This window comes from Taudactylus pleione, unplaced genomic scaffold (genome assembly GCF_031769625.1).
Source record: "Taudactylus pleione unplaced genomic scaffold, aTauple2 ptg001039l, whole genome shotgun sequence".
Classification (NCBI taxonomy): Eukaryota; Metazoa; Chordata; class Amphibia; order Anura; family Myobatrachidae; genus Taudactylus; species Taudactylus pleione.
In genome coordinates, this window is record NW_028285440.1 from 838095 (window position 1) to 864042 (window position 25948).

The 25948-nt window shown below is 37.5% G+C and overlaps 1 protein-coding gene across 6 annotated transcripts in view; it reads left to right on the forward strand.

The window, feature by feature from the left end:
- LOC148454020 (uncharacterized) overlaps positions 1-25948 on the forward strand; it is a 954022-nt gene that overhangs the window by 770171 nt on the left and 157903 nt on the right. The window lies entirely within an intron of this gene.

The window sequence follows — 25948 nt, forward strand, 5'->3', positions numbered from 1 at the left end:
GTTCCTACTGATATATACCAGGAGAGCAGTCAGGGATATTGTGTAGTATTATTATTATACCGTTCCTACTGATATAAACCAGGAGAGCAGTCAGGGATATTGTGTAGTAGTATTATTATACCGTTCCTACTGATATATACCAGGAGAGCAGTCAGGGATATTGTGTAGTATTATTATTATACCGTTCCTACTGATATAAACCAGGAGAGCAGTCAGGGATATTGTGTAGTATTATACCGTTCCTACTGATATAAACCAGGAGAGCAGTCAGGGATATTGTGTAGTAGTATTATACTGTTCCTACTGATATAAACCAGGAGAGCAGTCAGGGATATTGTGTAGTATTATTATTATGCCGTTCCTACTGATATATACTAGGAGAGCAGACAGGGATATTGTGTAGTATTATTATGCCGTTCCTACTGATATAAACCAGGAGAGCAGTCAGGGATATTGTGTAGTATTTTTATGCCGTTCCTACTGATATAAACTAGGAGAGCAGTCAGGGATATTGTGTAGTATTATTATGCCGTTCCTACTGATATAAACCAGGAGAGCAGTCAGGGATATTGTGTAGTATTATAATGCCATTCCTACTGATATAAACCAGGAGAGCAGTCAGGGATATTGTGTAGTATTATTATTATACCGTTCCTACTGATATAAACCAGGAGAGCAGGCCGGGATATTGTGTAGTATTATTATTATACCGTTCCTACTGATATAAACCAGGAGAGCAGGCCGGGATATTGTGTAGTATTATTATACCGTTCCTACTGATATAAACCAGGAGAGCAGTCAGAGATATTGTGTAGTAGTATTATACCGTTCCTACTGATATAAACCAGGAGAGCAGTCAGGGATATTGTGTAGTATTATTATGCCGTTCCTACTGATATAAACCATCAGGGCAGTCAGGGATATTGTGTAGTATTATTATGCCGTTCCTACTGATATAAACCAGGAGAGCAGTCAGGGATATTGTGTAGTATTATTATGCCGTTCCTACTGATATAAACCAGGAGAGCAGTCAGGGATATTGTGTAGTATTATTATTATACCATTCCTACAGATATAAACCAGGAGAGCAGTCAGGGATATTGTGTAGTATTATTATTATACCATTCCTACAGATATAAACCAGGAGAGCAGTCAGGGATATTGTGTAGTATTATTATTATACCGTTCCTACTGATATAAACCAGGAGAGCAGTCAGAGATATTGTGTAGTATTATTATACCGTTCCTACTGATATAAACCAGGATAGCAGTCAGGGATATTGTGTAGTATTATTATGCCGTTCCTACTGATATAAACCTGGAGAGAAGTCAGGGATATTGTGTAGTATTATTATGCCGTTCCTACTGATATAAACCAGGAGAGCAGTCAGGGATATTGTGTAGTATTATTATACCATTCCTACTGATATAAACCAGGAGAGCAGTCAGGGATATTGTGTAGTATTATTATTATACCATTCCTACAGATATAAACCAGGAGAGCAGTCAGAGATATTGTGTAGTATTATTATACCGTTCCTACTGATATAAACCAGGATAGCAGTCAGGGATATTGTGTAGTATTATTATGCCGTTCCTACTGATATAAACCAGGAGAGCAGTCAGGGATATTGTGTAGTATTATTATGCCGTTCCTACTGATATAAACCAGGAGAGCAGTCAGGGATATTGTGTAGTATTATTATACCGTTCCTACTGATATAAACCAGGATAGCAGTCAGGGATATTGTGTAGTATTATTATGCCGTTCCTACTGATATAAACCAGGATAGCAGTCAGGGATATTGTGTAGTATTATTATGCCGTTCCTACTGATATAAACCAGGATAGCAGCCAGGGATATTGTGTAGTATTATTATGCCGTTCCTACTGATATAAACCAGGAGAGCAGTCAGGGATATTGTGTAGTATTATTATGCCGTTCCTACAGATATAAACCAGGAAAGCAGTCAGAGATATTGTGTAGTATTATTATACCGTTCCTACTGATATAAACCCAGAGAGCAGTCAGGGATATTGTGTAGTATTATTATACCATTCCTACTGATATATACCAGGAGAGCAGTCAGGGATATTGTGTAGTATTATTATACCATTCCTACAGATATAAACCAGGAGAGCAGTCAGTGATATTGTGTAGTATTATTATTATACCATTCCTACAGATATAAACTAGGAGAGTAGTCAGGGATATTGTGTAGTATTATTATACCATTCCTACAGATATAAACCAGGAGAGTAGTCAGGGATATTGTGTAGTATTATTATACCATTCCTACTGATATAAACCAGGATAGCAGTCAGGGATATTGTGTAGTATTATTATGCCGTTCCTACAGATATAAACCAGGAGAGCAGTCAGAGATATTGTGTAGTATTATTATTATGCCATTCCTACTGATATAAACCCGGAGAGCAGTCAGGGATATTGTTGTGTAGTATTATTATACCGTTCCTACTGATATAAACCAAGAGAGCAGTCAGGGATATTGTGTAGTGTTATTATACCATTCCTACTGATATAAACCAGGAGTGCAGTCAGAGATATTGTGTAGTATTATTATGCCGTTCCTACAGATATAAACCAGGAGAGCAGTCAGGGATATTGTGTAGTAGTATTATTATACCGTTCCTACTGATATAAACCAGGATAGCAGTCAGGGATATTGTGTAGTATTATTATGCCGTTCCTACAGATATAAACCAGGAAAGCAGTCAGAGATATTGTGTAGTATTATTATGCCGTTCCTACTGATATAAACCAGGAGAGCAGTCAGGGATATTGTGTAGTGTTATTATGCCGTTCCTACTGATATAAACCAGGAGAGCAGTCAGGGATATTGTGTAGTAGTATTATTATGCCGTTCCTACTGATATATACCAGGAGAGCAGTCAGGGATATTGTGTAGTATTATTATACCATTCCTACAGATATAAACCAGGAGAGCAGTCAGGGATATTGTGTAGTATTATTATTATACCATTCCTACAGATATAAACCAGGAGAGTAGTCAGGGATATTGTGTAGTATTATTATACCATTCCTACAGATATAAACCAGGAGAGTAGTCAGGGATATTGTGTAGTATTATTATACCATTCCTACAGATATAAACCAGGAGAGCAGTCAGGGATATTGTGTAGTAGTATTATTATACCGTTCCTACTGATATAAACCCGGAGAGCAGTCAGAGATATTGTGTAGTATTATTATGCCGTTCCTACTGATATAAACCAGGATAGCAGTCAGGGATATTGTGTAGTGTTATTATGCCGTTCCTACTGATATAAACCAGGAGAGCAGTCAGGGATATTGTGTAGTATTATTATACCGTTCCTACTGATATAAACCAGGAGAGCAGTCTGGGATATTGTGTAGTATTATTATACCGTTCCTACTGATATAAACCAGGAGAGTAGTCAGGGATATTGTGTAGTATTATTATACCGTTCCTACTGATATAAACCAGGAGAGCAGTCAGGGATATTGTGTAGTATTATTATTATGCCGTTCCTACTGATATAAACCAGGAGAGAAGTCAGGGATATTGTGTAGTAGTATTATTATACCGTTCCTACTGATATAAACCAGGAGAGCATTCCGGGGTATTGTGTAGTATTATTATGTCGTTCCATCTGATATAAACCAGGAGAGCAGTCAGGGATATTGTGTAGTATTATTATACCGTTCCTACTGATATAAACCAGGAGAGCAGTCAGGGATATTGTGTAGTATTATTATTATGCCGTTCCTACTGATATATACCAGGAGAGCAGTCAGGGATATTGTGTAGTATTATTATTATACCGTTCCTACTGATATAAACCAGGAGAGCAGTCAGGGATATTGTGTAGTATTATACCGTTCCTACTGATATAAACCAGGAGAGCAGTCAGGGATATTGTGTAGTAGTATTATACCGTTCCTACTGATATAAACCAGGAGAGCAGTCAGGGATATTGTGTAGTATTATTATTATGCCGTTCCTACTGATATATACTAGGAGAGCAGACAGGGATATTGTGTAGTATTATTTTGCCGTTCCTACTGATATAAACCAGGAGAGCAGTCAGGGATATTGTGTAGTATTTTTATGCCGTTCCTACTGATATAAACTAGGAGAGCAGTCAGGGATATTGTGTAGTATTATTATGCCATTCCTACTGATATAAACCAGGAGAGAAGTCAGGGATATTGTGTAGTAGTATTATTATACCGTTCCTACTGATATAAACCAGGAGAGCAGTCAGGGATATTGTGTAGTATTATTATGTTGTTCCATCTGATATAAACCAGGAGAGCAGTCAGGGATATTGTGTAGTATTATTATACCGTTCCTACTGATATAAACCAGGAGAGCAGTCAGGGATATTGTGTAGTATTATTATTATGCCGTTCCTACTGATATATACCAGGAGAGCAGTCAGGGATATTGTGTAGTATTATTATTATACCGTTCCTACTGATATAAACCAGGAGAGCAGTCAGGGATATTGTGTAGTAGTATTATTATACCGTTCCTACTGATATAAACCAGGAGAGCAGTCAGGGATATTGTGTAGTAGTATTATTATACCGTTCCTACTGATATATACCAGGAGAGCAGTCAGGGATATTGTGTAGTATTATTATTATACCGTTCCTACTGATATAAACCAGGAGAGCAGTCAGGGATATTGTGTAGTAGTATTATTATACCGTTCCTACTGATATATACCAGGAGAGCAGTCAGGGATATTGTGTAGTATTATTATTATACCGTTCCTACTGATATAAACCAGGAGAGCAGTCAGGGATATTGTGTAGTATTATACCGTTCCTACTGATATAAACCAGGAGAGCAGTCAGGGATATTGTGTAGTAGTATTATACTGTTCCTACTGATATAAACCAGGAGAGCAGTCAGGGATATTGTGTAGTATTATTATTATGCCGTTCCTACTGATATATACTAGGAGAGCAGACAGGGATATTGTGTAGTATTATTATGCCGTTCCTACTGATATAAACCAGGAGAGCAGTCAGGGATATTGTGTAGTATTTTTATGCCGTTCCTACTGATATAAACTAGGAGAGCAGTCAGGGATATTGTGTAGTATTATTATGCCGTTCCTACTGATATAAACCAGGAGAGCAGTCAGGGATATTGTGTAGTATTATAATGCCATTCCTACTGATATAAACCAGGAGAGCAGTCAGGGATATTGTGTAGTATTATTATTATACCGTTCCTACTGATATAAACCAGGAGAGCAGGCCGGGATATTGTGTAGTATTATTATTATACCGTTCCTACTGATATAAACCAGGAGAGCAGGCCGGGATATTGTGTAGTATTATTATACCGTTCCTACTGATATAAACCAGGAGAGCAGTCAGAGATATTGTGTAGTAGTATTATACCGTTCCTACTGATATAAACCAGGAGAGCAGTCAGGGATATTGTGTAGTATTATTATGCCGTTCCTACTGATATAAACCATCAGGGCAGTCAGGGATATTGTGTAGTATTATTATGCCGTTCCTACTGATATAAACCAGGAGAGCAGTCAGGGATATTGTGTAGTATTATTATGCCGTTCCTACTGATATAAACCAGGAGAGCAGTCAGGGATATTGTGTAGTATTATTATTATACCATTCCTACAGATATAAACCAGGAGAGCAGTCAGGGATATTGTGTAGTATTATTATTATACCATTCCTACAGATATAAACCAGGAGAGCAGTCAGGGATATTGTGTAGTATTATTATTATACCGTTCCTACTGATATAAACCAGGAGAGCAGTCAGAGATATTGTGTAGTATTATTATACCGTTCCTACTGATATAAACCAGGATAGCAGTCAGGGATATTGTGTAGTATTATTATGCCGTTCCTACTGATATAAACCTGGAGAGAAGTCAGGGATATTGTGTAGTATTATTATGCCGTTCCTACTGATATAAACCAGGAGAGCAGTCAGGGATATTGTGTAGTATTATTATACCATTCCTACTGATATAAACCAGGAGAGCAGTCAGGGATATTGTGTAGTATTATTATTATACCATTCCTACAGATATAAACCAGGAGAGCAGTCAGAGATATTGTGTAGTATTATTATACCGTTCCTACTGATATAAACCAGGATAGCAGTCAGGGATATTGTGTAGTATTATTATGCCGTTCCTACTGATATAAACCAGGAGAGCAGTCAGGGATATTGTGTAGTATTATTATGCCGTTCCTACTGATATAAACCAGGAGAGCAGTCAGGGATATTGTGTAGTATTATTATACCGTTCCTACTGATATAAACCAGGATAGCAGTCAGGGATATTGTGTAGTATTATTATGCCGTTCCTACTGATATAAACCAGGATAGCAGTCAGGGATATTGTGTAGTATTATTATGCCGTTCCTACTGATATAAACCAGGATAGCAGCCAGGGATATTGTGTAGTATTATTATGCCGTTCCTACTGATATAAACCAGGAGAGCAGTCAGGGATATTGTGTAGTATTATTATGCCGTTCCTACAGATATAAACCAGGAAAGCAGTCAGAGATATTGTGTAGTATTATTATACCGTTCCTACTGATATAAACCCAGAGAGCAGTCAGGGATATTGTGTAGTATTATTATACCATTCCTACTGATATATACCAGGAGAGCAGTCAGGGATATTGTGTAGTATTATTATACCATTCCTACAGATATAAACCAGGAGAGCAGTCAGTGATATTGTGTAGTATTATTATTATACCATTCCTACAGATATAAACTAGGAGAGTAGTCAGGGATATTGTGTAGTATTATTATACCATTCCTACAGATATAAACCAGGAGAGTAGTCAGGGATATTGTGTAGTATTATTATACCATTCCTACTGATATAAACCAGGATAGCAGTCAGGGATATTGTGTAGTATTATTATGCCGTTCCTACAGATATAAACCAGGAGAGCAGTCAGAGATATTGTGTAGTATTATTATTATGCCATTCCTACTGATATAAACCCGGAGAGCAGTCAGGGATATTGTTGTGTAGTATTATTATACCGTTCCTACTGATATAAACCAAGAGAGCAGTCAGGGATATTGTGTAGTGTTATTATACCATTCCTACTGATATAAACCAGGAGTGCAGTCAGAGATATTGTGTAGTATTATTATGCCGTTCCTACAGATATAAACCAGGAGAGCAGTCAGGGATATTGTGTAGTAGTATTATTATACCGTTCCTACTGATATAAACCAGGATAGCAGTCAGGGATATTGTGTAGTATTATTATGCCGTTCCTACAGATATAAACCAGGAAAGCAGTCAGAGATATTGTGTAGTATTATTATGCCGTTCCTACTGATATAAACCAGGAGAGCAGTCAGGGATATTGTGTAGTGTTATTATGCCGTTCCTACTGATATAAACCAGGAGAGCAGTCAGGGATATTGTGTAGTAGTATTATTATGCCGTTCCTACTGATATATACCAGGAGAGCAGTCAGGGATATTGTGTAGTATTATTATACCATTCCTACAGATATAAACCAGGAGAGCAGTCAGGGATATTGTGTAGTATTATTATTATACCATTCCTACAGATATAAACCAGGAGAGTAGTCAGGGATATTGTGTAGTATTATTATACCATTCCTACAGATATAAACCAGGAGAGTAGTCAGGGATATTGTGTAGTATTATTATACCATTCCTACAGATATAAACCAGGAGAGCAGTCAGGGATATTGTGTAGTAGTATTATTATACCGTTCCTACTGATATAAACCCGGAGAGCAGTCAGAGATATTGTGTAGTATTATTATGCCGTTCCTACTGATATAAACCAGGATAGCAGTCAGGGATATTGTGTAGTGTTATTATGCCGTTCCTACTGATATAAACCAGGAGAGCAGTCAGGGATATTGTGTAGTATTATTATACCGTTCCTACTGATATAAACCAGGAGAGCAGTCTGGGATATTGTGTAGTATTATTATACCGTTCCTACTGATATAAACCAGGAGAGTAGTCAGGGATATTGTGTAGTATTATTATACCGTTCCTACTGATATAAACCAGGAGAGCAGTCAGGGATATTGTGTAGTATTATTATTATGCCGTTCCTACTGATATAAACCAGGAGAGAAGTCAGGGATATTGTGTAGTAGTATTATTATACCGTTCCTACTGATATAAACCAGGAGAGCATTCCGGGGTATTGTGTAGTATTATTATGTCGTTCCATCTGATATAAACCAGGAGAGCAGTCAGGGATATTGTGTAGTATTATTATACCGTTCCTACTGATATAAACCAGGAGAGCAGTCAGGGATATTGTGTAGTATTATTATTATGCCGTTCCTACTGATATATACCAGGAGAGCAGTCAGGGATATTGTGTAGTATTATTATTATACCGTTCCTACTGATATAAACCAGGAGAGCAGTCAGGGATATTGTGTAGTAGTATTATTATACCGTTCCTACTGATATAAACCAGGAGAGCAGTCAGGGATATTGTGTAGTAGTATTATACCGTTCCTACTGATATAAACCAGGAGTGCAGTCAGGGATATTGTGTAGTATTATTATTATGCCGTTCCTACTGATATAAACTAGGAGAGCAGTCAGGGATATTGTGTAGTATTATTATACCATTCCTACAGATATAAACCAGGAGAGTAGTCAGGGATATTGTGTAGTATTATTATACCATTCCTACTGATATAAACCAGGATAGCAGTCAGGGATATTGTGTAGTATTATTATGCCGTTCCTACAGATATAAACCAGGAGAGCAGTCAGAGATATTGTGTAGTATTATTATTATGCAATTCCTACTGATATAAACCCGGAGAGCAGTCAGGGATATTGTATAGTATTATTATACCGTTCCTACTGATATAAACCAGGAGAGTAGTCTGGGATATTGTGTAGTATTATTATGCCGTTCCTACTGATATAAACCAGGAGAGCAGTCAGGGATATTGTGTAGTATTATTATTATACCGTTCCTACTGATATAAACCAGGATAGCAGTCAGGGATATTGTGTAGTATTATTATGCCGTTCCTACAGATATAAACCAGGAAAGCAGTCAGAGATATTGTGTAGTATTATTATTATTATGCCATTCCTACTGATATAAACCCCGGAGAGCAGTCAGGGATATTGTGTAGTAGTATTATACCGTTCCTACTGATATAAACCAGGAGAGCAGTCAGGGATATTGTGTAGTAGTATTATTATACCGTTCCTACTGATATAAACCCGGAGAGCAGTCAGAGATATTGTGTAGTATTATTATGCCGTTCCTACTGATATAAACCAGGAGAGCAGTCAGGGATATTGTGTAGTGTTATTATGCCGTTCCTACTGATATAAACCAGGAGAGCAGTCAGAGATATTGTGTAGTATTATTATTATTATGCCATTCCTACTGATATAAACCCGGAGAGCAGTCAGGGATATTGTGTAGTAGTATTATACCGTTCCTACTGATATAAACCAGGAGAGCAGTCAGGGATATTGTGTAGTAGTATTATTATACCGTTCCTACTGATATAAACCCGGAGAGCAGTCAGGGATATTGTGTAGTAGTATTATTATACCGATCCTACTGATATAAACCAGGAGAGCAGTCAGGGATATTGTGTAGTGTTATTATGCCGTTCCTACTGATATAAACCAGGAGAGCAGTCAGGGATATTGTGTAGTAGTATTATTATACCGTTCCTACTGATATAAACCAGGAGAGCAGTCAGGGATATTGTGTAGTAGTATTATTATGCCGTTCCTACTGATATATACCAGGAGAGCAGTCAGGGATATTGTGTAGTATTATTATACCATTCCTACAGATATAAACCAGGAGAGCAGTCAGGGATATTGTGTAGTATTATTATTATACCATTCCTACAGATATAAACCAGGAGAGTAGTCAGGGATATTGTGTAGTATTATTATACCATTCCTACAGATATAAACCAGGAGAGTAGTCAGGGATATTGTGTAGTATTATTATACCATTCCTACTGATATAAACCAGGAAAGCAGTCAGAGATATTGTGTAGTATTATTATGCCATTCCTACTGATATAAACCCGGAGAGCAGTCAGGGATATTGTGTAGTATTATTATACCGTTCCTACTGATATAAACCAGGAGAGCAGTCAGGGATATTGTGTAGTAGTATTATTATACCGTTCCTACTGATATAAACCCGGAGAGCAGTCAGAGATATTGTGTAGTATTATTATGCCGTTCCTACTGATATAAACCAGGATAGCAGTCAGGGATATTGTGTAGTGTTATTATGCCGTTCCTACTGATATAAACCAGGAGAGCAGTCAGGGATATTGTGTAGTATTATTATACCGTTCCTACTGATATAAACCAGGAGAGCAGTCAGGGATATTGTGTAGTATTATTATTATGCCATTCCTACTGATATAAACCCGGAGAGCAGTCAGGGATATTCTATAGTATTATTATACCGTTCCTACTGATATAAACCAGGAGAGTAGTCTGGGATATTGTGTAGTATTATTATGCCGTTCCTACTGATATAAACCAGGAGAGCAGTCAGGGATATTGTGTAGTATTATTATTATACCGTTCCTACTGATATAAACCAGGATAGCAGTCAGGGATATTGTGTAGTATTATTATGCCGTTCCTACAGATATAAACCAGGAAAGCAGTCAGAGATATTGTGTAGTATTATTATTATTATGCCATTCCTACTGATATAAACCCGGAGAGCAGTCAGGGATATTGTGTAGTAGTATTATACCGTTCCTACTGATATAAACCAGGAGAGCAGTCAGGGATATTGTGTAGTAGTATTATTATACCGTTCCTACTGATATAAACCCGGAGAGCAGTCAGAGATATTGTGTAGTATTATTATGCCGTTCCTACTGATATAAACCAGGAGAGCAGTCAGGGATATTGTGTAGTGTTATTATGCCGTTCCTACTGATATAAACCAGGAGAGCAGTCAGGGATATTGTGTAGTAGTATTATTATACCGTTCCTACTGATATAAACCCGGAGAGCAGTCAGGGATATTGTGTAGTAGTATTATTATACCGATCCTACTGATATAAACCAGGAGAGCAGTCAGGGATATTGTGTAGTGTTATTATGCCGTTCCTACTGATATAAACCAGGAGAGCAGTCAGGGATATTGTGTAGTAGTATTATTATACCGTTCCTACTGATATAAACCAGGAGAGCAGTCAGGGATATTGTGTAGTAGTATTATTATGCCGTTCCTACTGATATATACCAGGAGAGCAGTCAGGGATATTGTGTAGTATTATTATACCATTCCTACAGATATAAACCAGGAGAGCAGTCAGGGATATTGTGTAGTATTATTATTATACCATTCCTACAGATATAAACCAGGAGAGTAGTCAGGGATATTGTGTAGTATTATTATACCATTCCTACAGATATAAACCAGGAGAGTAGTCAGGGATATTGTGTAGTATTATTATACCATTCCTACTGATATAAACCAGGAAAGCAGTCAGAGATATTGTGTAGTATTATTATGCCATTCCTACTGATATAAACCCGGAGAGCAGTCAGGGATATTGTGTAGTATTATTATACCGTTCCTACTGATATAAACCAGGAGAGCAGTCAGGGATATTGTGTAGTAGTATTATTATACCGTTCCTACTGATATAAACCCGGAGAGCAGTCAGAGATATTGTGTAGTATTATTATGCCGTTCCTACTGATATAAACCAGGATAGCAGTCAGGGATATTGTGTAGTGTTATTATGCCGTTCTTACTGATATAAACCAGGAGAGCAGTCAGGGATATTGTGTAGTATTATTATACCGTTCCTACTGATATAAACCAGGAGAGCAGTCAGGGATATTGTGTAGTATTATTATACCGTTCCTACTGATATAAACCAGGAGAGCAGTCAGAGATATTGTGTAGTATTATTATTATGCCGTTCCTACTGATATAAACCAGGATAGCAGTCAGGGATATTGTGTAGTGTTATTATGCCGTTCCTACTGATATAAACCAGGAGAGCAGTCAGGGATATTGTGTAGTATTATTATACCGTTCCTACTGATATAAACCAGGAGAGCAGTCAGGGATATTGTGTAGTATTATACCGTTCCTACTGATATAAACCAGGAGAGTAGTCAGGGATATTGTGTAGTATTATTATACCGTTCCTACTGATATAAACCAGGAGAGCAGTCAGGGATATTGTGTAGTATTATTATACCGTTCCTACTGATATAAACCAGGAGAGCAGTCAGAGATATTGTGTAGTAGTATTATACCGTTCCTACTGATATAAACCAGGAGAGCAGCCAGGGATATTGTGTAGTATTATTATGCCGTTCCTACTGATATAAACCAGGAGAGCAGTCAGGGATATTGTGTAGTATTATTATGCCGTTCCTACTGATATAAACCAGGAGAGCAGTCAGGGATATTGTGTAGTATTATTATTATACCATTCCTACAGATATAAACCAGGAGAGCAGTCAGGGATATTGTGTAGTATTATTATTATACCGTTCCTACTGATATAAACCAGGAGAGCAGTCAGAGATATTGTGTAGTATTATTATACCGTTCCTACTGATATAAACCAGGATAGCAGTCAGGGATATTGTGTAGTATTATTATGCCGTTCCTACTGATATAAACCAGGAGAGCAGTCAGGGATATTGTGTAGTATTATTATGCTGTTCCTACTGATATAAACCAGGAGAGCAGTCAGGGATATTGTGTAGTATTATTATACCATTCCTACTGATATAAACCAGGAGAGCTGTCAGGGATATTGTGTAGTATTATTATTATACCATTCCTACAGATATAAACCAGGAGAGCAGTCAGAGATATTGTGTAGTATTATTATACCGTTCCTACTGATATAAACCAGGATAGCAGTCAGGGATATTGTGTAGTATTATTATGCCGTTCCTACTGATATAAACCAGGAGAGCAGTCAGGGATATTGTGTAGTATTATTATGCCGTTCCTACTGATATAAACCAGGAGAGCAGTCAGGGATATTGTGTAGTTTTATTATACCATTCCTACTGATATAAACCAGGATAGCAGTCAGGGATATTGTGTAGTATTATTATGCCGTTCCTACTGATATAAACCAGGATAGCAGTCAGGGATATTGTGTAGTATTATTATACCGTTCCTACAGATATAAACCAGGATAGCAGTCAGGGATATTGTGTAGTATTATTATACCGTTCCTACTGATATAAACCAGGAGAGCAGTCAGGGATATTGTGTAGTATTATTATACCTTTCCTACTGATATGAACCAGGAGAGCAGTCAGGAATATTGTGTAGTATTATTATGCCGTTCCTACTGATATAAACCAGGAGAGCAGTCAGGGATATTGTGTAGTATTATTATACCGTTCCTACTGATATAAACCAGGAGAGCAGTCAGGGATATTGTGTAGTATTATTATGTCGTTCCTACTGATATAAACCAGGAGAGCAGTCAGGGATATTGTGTAGTATTATTATACCGTTCCTACTGATATAAGCCAGGAGAGCAGTCAGGGATATTGTGTAGTATTATTATGCCGTTCCTACTGATATAAACCAGGAGAGCAGTCAGGGATATTGTGTAGTATTATTATACCGTTCCTACTGATATAAACCAGGAGAGCAGTCAGGGATATTGTGTAGTATTATTATGCCGTTCCTACTGATATAAACCAGGAGAGTAGTCAGGGATATTGTGTAGTATTATTATACCATTCCTACTGATATAAACCAGGAGAGCAGTCAGGGATATTGTGTAGTATTATTATACCGTTCCTACTGATATAAACCAGGAGAGCAGTCTGGGATATTGTGTAGTATTATTATGCCGTTCCTTCTGATATAAACCAGGAGAGCAGCCAGGGATATTGTGTAGTATTATTATACCGTTCCTACTGATATAAACCAGGAGAGCAGTCAGGGATATTGTGTAGTAGTATTATGCCGTTCCTACTGATATAAACCAGGAGAGCAGTCAGGGATATTGTGTAGTAGTATTATACCGTTCCTACTGATATAAACCAGGATAGCAGTCAGGGATATTGTGTAGTAGTATTATGCCGTTCCTACTGATATAAACCAGGAGAGCAGTCAGGGATATTGTGTAGTAGTATTATACCGTTCCTACTGATATAAACCAGGAGAGCAGTCAGGGATATTGTGTAGTAGTATAATGCCGTTCCTACTGATATAAACCAGGATAGCAGTCAGGGATATTGTGTAGTAGTAATATGCCGTTCCTACTGATATAAACCAGGAGAGCAGTCAGGGATATTGTGTAGTATTATTATACCGTTCCTACTGATATAAACCATGAGAGCAGTCAGGGATATTGTGTAGTATTATTATTATACCGTTCCTACTGATATAAACCATGAGAGCAGTCAGGGATATTGTGTAGTAGTATTACTATGCCGTTCCTACTGATATAAACCAGGAGAGCAGTCAGGGATATTGTGTAGTATTATTATACCATTCCTACAGATATAAACCAGGAGAGCAGTCAGGGATATTGTGTAGTATTATTATGCCGTTCCATCTGATATAAACTAGGAGAGCAGTCAGGGATATTGTGTAGTATTATTATACCGTTCCTACTGATATAAACCAGGAGAGCAGTCAGGGATATTGTGTAGTATTATTATTATGCCGTTCCTACTGATATAAACCAGGAGAGAAGTCAGGGATATTGTGTAGTAGTATTATTATACCGTTCCTACTGATATAAACCAGGAGAGCAGTCAGGGATATTGTGTAGTATTATTATGTCGTTCCATCTGATATAAACCAGGAGAGCAGTCAGGGATATTGTGTAGTATTATTATACCGTTCCTACTGATATAAACCAGGAGAGCAGTCAGGGATATTGTGTAGTATTATTATTATGCCGTTCCTACTGATATATACCAGGAGAGCAGTCAGGGATATTGTGTAGTATTATTATTATACCGTTCCTACTGATATAAACCAGGAGAGCAGTCAGGGATATTGTGTAGTAGTATTATTATACCGTTCCTACTGATATAAACCAGGAGAGCAGTCAGGGATATTGTGTAGTAGTATTATTATACCGTTCCTACTGATATATACCAGGAGAGCAGTCAGGGATATTGTGTAGTATTATTATTATACCGTTCCTACTGATATAAACCAGGAGAGCAGTCAGGGATATTGTGTAGTAGTATTATTATACCGTTCCTACTGATATATACCAGGAGAGCAGTCAGGGATATTGTGTAGTATTATACCGTTCCTACTGATATAAACCAGGAGAGCAGTCAGGGATATTGTGTAGTAGTATTATACCGTTCCTACTGATATAAACCAGGAGAGCAGTCAGGGATATTGTGTAGTATTATTATTATGCCGTTCCTACTGATATATACTAGGAGAGCAGACAGGGATATTGTGTAGTATTATTATGCCGTTCCTACTGATATAAACCAGGAGAGCAGTCAGGGATATTGTGTAGTATTTTTATGCCGTTCCTACTGATATAAACTAGGAGAGCAGTCAGGGATATTGTGTAGTATTATTATGCCATTCCTACTGATATAAACCAGGAGAGAAGTCAGGGATATTGTGTAGTAGTATTATTATACCGTTCCTACTGATATAAACCAGGAGAGCAGTCAGGGATATTGTGTAGTATTATTATGTCGTTCCATCTGATATAAACCAGGAGAGCAGTCAGGGATATTGTGTAGTATTATTATACCGTTCCTACTGATATAAACCAGGAGAGCAGTCAGGGATATTGTGTAGTATTATTATTATGCCGTTCCTACTGATATATACCAGGAGAGCAGTCAGGGATATTGTGTAGTATTATTATTATACCGTTCCTACTGATATAAACCAGGAGAGCAGTCAGGGATATTGTGTAGTAGTATTATTATACCGTTCCTACTGATATAAACCAGGAGAGCAGTCAGGGATATTGTGTAGTAGTATTATTATACCGTTCCTACTGATATATACCAGGAGAGCAGTCAGGGATATTGTGTAGTATTATTATTATACCGTTCCTACTGATATAAACCAGGAGAGCAGTCAGGGATATTGTGTAGTAGTATTATTATACCGTTCCTACTGATATATACCAGGAGAGCAGTCAGGGATATTGTGTAGTATTATTATTATACCGTTCCTACTGATATAAACCAGGAGAGCAGTCAGGGATATTGTGTAGTATTATACCGTTCCTACTGATATAAACCAGGAGAGCAGTCAGGGATATTGTGTAGTAGTATTATACCGTTCCTACTGATATAAACCAGGAGAGCAGTCAGGGATATTGTGTAGTATTATTATTATGCCGTTCCTACTGATATATACTAGGAGAGCAGACAGGGATATTGTGTAGTATTATTATGCCGTTCCTACTGATATAAACCAGGAGAGCAGTCAGGGATATTGTGTAGTATTTTTATGCCGTTCCTACTGATATAAACTAGGAGAGCAGTCAGGGATATTGTGTAGTATTATTATGCCGTTCCTACTGATATAAACCAGGAGAGCAGTCAGGGATATTGTGTAGTATTATAATGCCATTCCTACTGATATAAACCAGGAGAGCAGTCAGGGATATTGTGTAGTATTATTATTATACCGTTCCTACTGATATAAACCAGGAGAGCAGGCCGGGATATTGTGTAGTATTATTATTATACCGTTCCTACTGATATAAACCAGGAGAGCAGGCCGGGATATTGTGTAGTATTATTATACCGTTCCTACTGATATAAACCAGGAGAGCAGTCAGAGATATTGTGTAGTAGTATTATACCGTTCCTACTGATATAAACCAGGAGAGCAGTCAGGGATATTGTGTAGTATTATTATGCCGTTCCTACTGATATAAACCATCAGGGCAGTCAGGGATATTGTGTAGTATTATTATGCCGTTCCTACTGATATAAACCAGGAGAGCAGTCAGGGATATTGTGTAGTATTATTATGCCGTTCCTACTGATATAAACCAGGAGAGCAGTCAGGGATATTGTGTAGTATTATTATTATACCATTCCTACAGATATAAACCAGGAGAGCAGTCAGGGATATTGTGTAGTATTATTATTATACCATTCCTACAGATATAAACCAGGAGAGCAGTCAGGGATATTGTGTAGTATTATTATTATACCGTTCCTACTGATATAAACCAGGAGAGCAGTCAGAGATATTGTGTAGTATTATTATACCGTTCCTACTGATATAAACCAGGATAGCAGTCAGGGATATTGTGTAGTATTATTATGCCGTTCCTACTGATATAAACCTGGAGAGAAGTCAGGGATATTGTGTAGTATTATTATGCCGTTCCTACTGATATAAACCAGGAGAGCAGTCAGGGATATTGTGTAGTATTATTATACCATTCCTACTGATATAAACCAGGAGAGCAGTCAGGGATATTGTGTAGTATTATTATTATACCATTCCTACAGATATAAACCAGGAGAGCAGTCAGAGATATTGTGTAGTATTATTATACCGTTCCTACTGATATAAACCAGGATAGCAGTCAGGGATATTGTGTAGTATTATTATGCCGTTCCTACTGATATAAACCAGGAGAGCAGTCAGGGATATTGTGTAGTATTATTATGCCGTTCCTACTGATATAAACCAGGAGAGCAGTCAGGGATATTGTGTAGTATTATTATACCGTTCCTACTGATATAAACCAGGATAGCAGTCAGGGATATTGTGTAGTATTATTATGCCGTTCCTACTGATATAAACCAGGATAGCAGTCAGGGATATTGTGTAGTATTATTATGCCGTTCCTACTGATATAAACCAGGATAGCAGCCAGGGATATTGTGTAGTATTATTATGCCGTTCCTACTGATATAAACCAGGAGAGCAGTCAGGGATATTGTGTAGTATTATTATGCCGTTCCTACAGATATAAACCAGGAAAGCAGTCAGAGATATTGTGTAGTATTATTATACCGTTCCTACTGATATAAACCCGGAGAGCAGTCAGGGATATTGTGTAGTATTATTATACCATTCCTACTGATATATACCAGGAGAGCAGTCAGGGATATTGTGTAGTATTATTATACCATTCCTACAGATATAAACCAGGAGAGCAGTCAGGGATATTGTGTAGTATTATTATTATACCATTCCTACAGATATAAACTAGGAGAGTAGTCAGGGATATTGTGTAGTATTATTATACCATTCCTACAGATATAAACCAGGAGAGTAGTCAGGGATATTGTGTAGTATTATTATACCATTCCTACTGATATAAACCAGGATAGCAGTCAGGGATATTGTGTAGTATTATTATGCCGTTCCTACAGATATAAACCAGGAGAGCAGTCAGAGATATTGTGTAGTATTATTATTATGCCATTCCTACTGATATAAACCCGGAGAGCAGTCAGGGATATTGTTGTGTAGTATTATTATACCGTTCCTACTGATATAAACCAAGAGAGCAGTCAGGGATATTGTGTAGTGTTATTATACCGTTCCTACTGATATAAACCAGGAGTGCAGTCAGAGATATTGTGTAGTATTATTATGCCGTTCCTACAGATATAAACCAGGAGAGCAGTCAGGGATATTGTGTAGTAGTATTATTATACCGTTCCTACTGATATAAACCAGGATAGCAGTCAGGGATATTGTGTAGTATTATTATGCCGTTCCTACAGATATAAACCAGGAAAGCAGTCAGAGATATTGTGTAGTATTATTATGCCGTTCCTACTGATATAAACCAGGAGAGCAGTCAGGGATATTGTGTAGTGTTATTATGCCGTTCCTACTGATATAAACCAGGAGAGCAGTCAGGGATATTGTGTAGTAGTATTATTATGCCGTTCCTACTGATATATACCAGGAGAGCAGTCAGGGATATTGTGTAGTATTATTATACCATTCCTACAGATATAAACCAGGAGAGCAGTCAGGGATATTGTGTAGTATTATTATTATACCATTCCTACAGATATAAACCAGGAGAGTAGTCAGGGATATTGTGTAGTATTATTATACCATTCCTACAGATATAAACCAGGAGAGTAGTCAGGGATATTGTGTAGTATTATTATACCATTCCTACAGATATAAACCAGGAGAGCAGTCAGGGATATTGTGTAGTAGTATTATTATACCGTTCCTACTGATATAAACCCGGAGAGCAGTCAGAGATATTGTGTAGTATTATTATGCCGTTCCTACTGATATAAACCAGGATAGCAGTCAGGGATATTGTGTAGTGTTATTATGCCGTTCCTACTGATATAAACCAGGAGAGCAGTCAGGGATATTGTGTAGTATTATTATACCGTTCCTACTGATATAAACCAGGAGAGCAGTCTGGGATATTGTGTAGTATTATTATACCGTTCCTACTGATATAAACCAGGAGAGTAGTCAGGGATATTGTGTAGTATTATTATACCGTTCCTACTGATATAAACCAGGAGAGCAGTCAGGGATATTGTGTAGTAGTATTATTATACCGTTCCTACTGATATAAACCAGGAGAGCAGTCAGAGATATTGTGTAGTGTTATTATGCCGTTCCTACTGATATAAACCAGGAGAGCAGTCAGGGATATTGTTTAGTATTATTATACCGTTCCTACTGATATAAACCAGGAGAGCAGTCAGGGATATTGTGTAGTATTATACCGTTCCTACTGATATAAACCAGGAGAGTAGTCAGGGATATTGTGTAGTATTATTATACCGTTCCTACTGATATAAACCAGGAGAGCAGTCAGGGATATTGTGTAGTAGTATTATACCGTTCCTACTGATATAAACCCGGAGAGCAGTCAGAGATATTGTGTAGTATTATTATGCCGTTCCTACTGATATAAACCAGGAGAGCAGTCAGAGATATTGTGTAGTGTTATTATGCCGTTCCTACTGATATAAACCAGGAGAGCAGTCAGGGATATTGTGTAGTATTATTATACCGTTCCTACTGATATAAACCAGGAGTGCAGTCAGGGATATTGTGTAGTATTATTATACCGTTCCTACAGATATAAACCAGGATAGCAGTCAGGGATATTGTGTAGTATTATTATACCGTTCCTACTGATATAAACCAGGAGAGCAGTCAGGGATATTGTGTAGTATTATTATACCTTTCCTACTGATATAAACCAGGAGAGCAGTCAGGGATATTGTGTAGTATTATTATGCCGTTCCTACTGATATAAACCAGGAGAGCAGTCAGGGATATTGTGTAGTATTATTATACCGTTCCTACTGATATAAACCAGGAGAGCAGTCAGGGATATTGTGTAGTATTATTATGCCGTTCCTACTGATATAAACCAGGAGAGCAGTCAGGGATATTGTGTAGTATTATTATGCCGTTCCTACTGATATAAACCAGGAGAGCAGTCAGGGATATTGTGTAGTAGTATTATACCGTTCCTACTGATATAAACCAGGAGAGCAGTCAGGGATATTGTGTAGTATTATTATGCCGTTCCTACTGATATAAACCAGGAGAGCAGTCAGGGATATTGTGTAGTATTATTATACCGTTCCTACTGATATAAACCAGGAGAGCAGTCAGGGATATTGTGTAGTATTATACCGTTCCTACTGATATAAACCAGGAGAGTAGTCAGGGATATTGTGTAGTATTATTATACCAATCCTACTGATATAAACCAGGAGAGCAGTCAGGGATATTGTGTAGTATTATTATACCGTTCCTACTGATATAAACCAGGAGAGCAGTCAGAGATATTGTGTAGTAGTATTATACCGTTCCTACTGATATAAACCAGGAGAGCAGTCAGGGATATTGTGTAGTATTATTATGCCGTTCCTACTGATATAAACCATCAGGGCAGTCAGGGATATTGTGTAGTATTATTATGCCGTTCCTACTGATATAAACCAGGAGAGCAGTCAGGGATATTGTGTAGTATTATTATGCCGTTCCTACTGATATAAACCAGGAGAGCAGTCAGGGATATTGTGTAGTATTATTATTATACCATTCCTACAGATATAAACCAGGAGAGCAGTCAGGGATATTGTGTAGTATTATTATTATACCGTTCCTACTGATATAAACCAGGAGAGCAGTCAGAGATATTGTGTAGTATTATTATACCGTTCCTACTGATATAAACCAGGATAGCAGTCAGGGATATTGTGTAGTATTATTATGCCGTTCCTACTGATATAAACCAGGAGAGCAGTCAGGGATATTGTGTAGTATTATTATGCTGTTCCTACTGAAATAAACCAGGAGAGCAGTCAGGGATATTGTGTCGTATTATTATACCATTCCTACTGATATAAACCAGGAGAGCTGTCAGGGATATTGTGTAGTATTATTATTATACCATTCCTACAGATATAAACCAGGAGAGCAGTCAGAGATATTGTGTAGTATTATTATACCGTGCCTACTGATATAAACCAGGATAGCAGTCAGGGATATTGTGTAGTATTATTATGCCGTTCCTACTGATATAAACCAGGAGAGCAGTCAGGGATATTGTGTAGTATTATTATGCCGTTCCTACTGATATAAACCAGGAGAGCAGTCAGGGATATTGTGTAGTTTTATTATACCATTCCTACTGATATAAACCAGGATAGCAGTCAGGGATATTGTGTAGTATTATTATGCCGTTCCTACTGATATAAACCAGGATAGCAGTCAGGGATATTGTGTAGTATTATTATGCCGTTCCTACTGATATAAACCAGGATAGCAGCCAGGGATATTGTGTAGTATTATTATGCTGTTCCTACTGATATAAACCAGGAGAGCAGTCAGGGATATTGTGTAGTATTATTATGCCGTTCCTACAGATATAAACCAGGAAAGCAGTCAGGGATATTGTGTAGTATTATTATACCATTCCTACAGATATAAACCAGGAGAGCAGTCAGGGATATTGTGTAGTATTATTATTATACCATTCCTACAGATATAAACTAGGAGAGTAGTCAGGGATATTGTGTAGTATTATTATACCGTTCCTACTGATATAAACCAGGAGAGTAGTCAGGGATATTGTGTAGTATTATTATACCATTCCTACTGATATAAACCAGGATAGCAGTCAGGGATATTGTGTAGTATTATTATGCCGTTCCTACAGATATAAACCAGGAGAGCAGTCAGAGATATTGTGTAGTATTATTATTATGCCATTCCTACTGATATAAACCCGGAGAGCAGTCAGGGATATTGTGTAGTATTATTATACCGTTCCTACTGATATAAACCCGGAGAGCAGTCAGAGATATTGTGTAGTATTATTATGCCGTTCCTACTGATATAAACCAGGAGAGCAGTCAGAGATATTGTGTAGTGTTATTATGCCGTTCCTACTGATATAAACCAGGAGAGCAGTCAGGGATATTGTGTAGTATTATTATACCGTTCCTACTGATATAAACCAGGAGTGCAGTCAGGGATATTGTGTAGTATTATTATACCGTTCCTACAGATATAAACCAGGATAGCAGTCAGGGATATTGTGTAGTATTATTATGCCGTTCCTACAGATATAAACCAGGAGAGCAGTCAGGGATATTGTGTAGTATTATAATGCCGTTCCTACAGATATAAACCAGGAGAGCAGTCAGGGATATTGTGTAGTATTATTATGCCGTTCCTACTGATATAAACCAGGAGAGCAGTCAGGGATATTGTGTAGTATTATTATACCATTCCTACTGATATAAACCAGGAGAGCAGTCAGGGATATTGTGTAGTATTATTATTATACCATTCCTACAGATATAAACCAGGAGAGCAGTCAGAGATATTGTGTAGTATTATTATACCGTTCCTACTGATATAAACCAGGATAGCAGTCAGGGATATTGTGTAGTATTATTATGCCGTTCCTACTGATATAAACCAGGAGAGCAGTCAGGGATATTGTGTAGTATTATTATGCCGTTCCTACTGATATAAACCAGGAGAGCAGTCAGGGATATTGTGTAGTATTATTATACCGTTCCTACTGATATAAACCAGGATAGCAGTCAGGGATATTGTGTAGTATTATTATGCCGTTCCTACTGATATAAACCAGGATAGCAGTCAGGGATATTGTGTAGTATTATTATGCCGTTCCTACTGATATAAACCAGGATAGCAGCCAGGGATATTGTGTAGTATTATTATGCCGTTCCTACTGATATAAACCAGGAGAGCAGTCAGGGATATTGTGTAGTATTATTATGCCGTTCCTACAGATATAAACCAGGAAAGCAGTCAGAGATATTGTGTAGTATTATTATACCGTTCCTACTGATATAAACCCGGAGAGCAGTCAGGGATATTGTGTAGTATTATTATACCATTCCTACTGATATATACCAGGAGAGCAGTCAGGGATATTGTGTAGTATTATTATACCATTCCTACAGATATAAACCAGGAGAGCAGTCAGGGATATTGTGTAGTATTATTATTATACCATTCCTACAGATATAAACTAGGAGAGTAGTCAGGGATATTGTGTAGTATTATTATACCATTCCTACAGATATAAACCAGGAGAGTAGTCAGGGATATTGTGTAGTATTATTATACCATTCCTACTGATATAAACCAGGATAGCAGTCAGGGATATTGTGTAGTATTATTATGCCGTTCCTACAGATATAAACCAGGAGAGCAGTCAGAGATATTGTGTAGTATTATTATTATGCCATTCCTACTGATATAAACCCGGAGAGCAGTCAGGGATATTGTTGTGTAGTATTATTATACCGTTCCTACTGATATAAACCAAGAGAGCAGTCAGGGATATTGTGTAGTGTTATTATACCGTTCCTACTGATATAAACCAGGAGTGCAGTCAGAGATATTGTGTAGTATTATTATGCCGTTCCTACAGATATAAACCAGGAGAGCAGTCAGGGATATTGTGTAGTAGTATTATTATACCGTTCCTACTGATATAAACCAGGATAGCAGTCAGGGATATTGTGTAGTATTATTATGCCGTTCCTACAGATATAAACCAGGAAAGCAGTCAGAGATATTGTGTAGTATTATTATGCCGTTCCTACTGATATAAACCAGGAGAGCAGTCAGGGATATTGTGTAGTGTTATTATGCCGTTCCTACTGATATAAACCAGGAGAGCAGTCAGGGATATTGTGTAGTAGTATTATTATGCCGTTCCTACTGATATATACCAGGAGAGCAGTCAGGGATATTGTGTAGTATTATTATACCATTCCTACAGATATAAACCAGGAGTGCAGTCAGGGATATTGTGTAGTATTATTATTATACCATTCCTACAGATATAAACCAGGAGAGTAGTCAGGGATATTGTGTAGTATTATTATACCATTCCTACAGATATAAACCAGGAGAGTAGTCAGGGATATTGTGTAGTATTATTATACCATTCCTACAGATATAAACCAGGAGAGCAGTCAGGGATATTGTGTAGTATTATTATTATACCGTTCCTACTGATATAAACCCGGAGAGCAGTCAGAGATATTGTGTAGTATTATTATGCCGTTCCTACTGATATAAACCAGGATAGCAGTCAGGGATATTGTGTAGTGTTATTATGCCGTTCCTACTGATATAAACCAGGAGAGCAGTCAGGGATATTGTGTAGTATTATTATACCGTTCCTACTGATATAAACCAGGAGAGCAGTCTGGGATATTGTGTAGTATTATTATACCGTTCCTACTGATATAAACCAGGAGAGTAGTCAGGGATATTGTGTAGTATTATTATACCGTTCCTACTGATATAAACCAGGAGAGCAGTCAGGGATATTGTGTAGTAGTATTATTATACCGTTCCTACTGATATAAACCAGGAGTGCAGTCAGAGATATTGTGTAGTGTTATTATGCCGTTCCTACTGATATAAACCAGGAGAGCAGTCAGGGATATTGTTTAGTATTATTATACCGTTCCTACTGATATAAACCAGGAGAGCAGTCAGGGATATTGTGTAGTATTATACCGTTCCTACTGATATAAACCAGGAGAGTAGTCAGGGATATTGTGTAGTATTATTATACCGTTCCTACTGATATAAACCAGGAGAGCAGTCAGGGATATTGTGTAGTAGTATTATACCGTTCCTACTGATATAAACCCGGAGAGCAGTCAGAGATATTGTGTAGTATTATTATGCCGTTCCTACTGATATAAACCAGGAGAGCAGTCAGAGATATTGTGTAGTGTTATTATGCCGTTCCTACTGATATAAACCAGGAGAGCAGTCAGGGATATTGTGTAGTATTATTATACCGTTCCTACTGATATAAACCAGGAGTGCAGTCAGGGATATTGTGTAGTATTATTATACCGTTCCTACAGATATAAACCAGGATAGCAGTCAGGGATATTGTGTAGTATTATTATACCGTTCCTACTGATATAAACCAGGAGAGCAGTCAGGGATATTGTGTAGTATTATTATACCTTTCCTACTGATATAAACCAGGAGAGCAGTCAGGGATATTGTGTAGTATTATTATGCCGTTCCTACTGATATAAACCAGGAGAGTAGTCAGGGATATTGTGTAGTATTATTATACCGTTCCTACTGATATAAACCAGGAGAGCAGTCAGGGATATTGTGTAGTATTATTATGCCGTTCCTACTGATATAAACCAGGAGAGCAGTCAGGGATATTGTGTAGTATTATTATGCCGTTCCTACTGATATAAACCAGGAGAGCAGTCAGGGATATTGTGTAGTAGTATTATACCGTTCCTACTGATATAAACCAGGAGAGCAGTCAGGGATATTGTGTAGTATTATTATGCCATTCCTACTGATATAAACCAGGAGAGCAGTCAGGGATATTGTGTAGTATTATTATACCGTTCCTACTGATATAAAC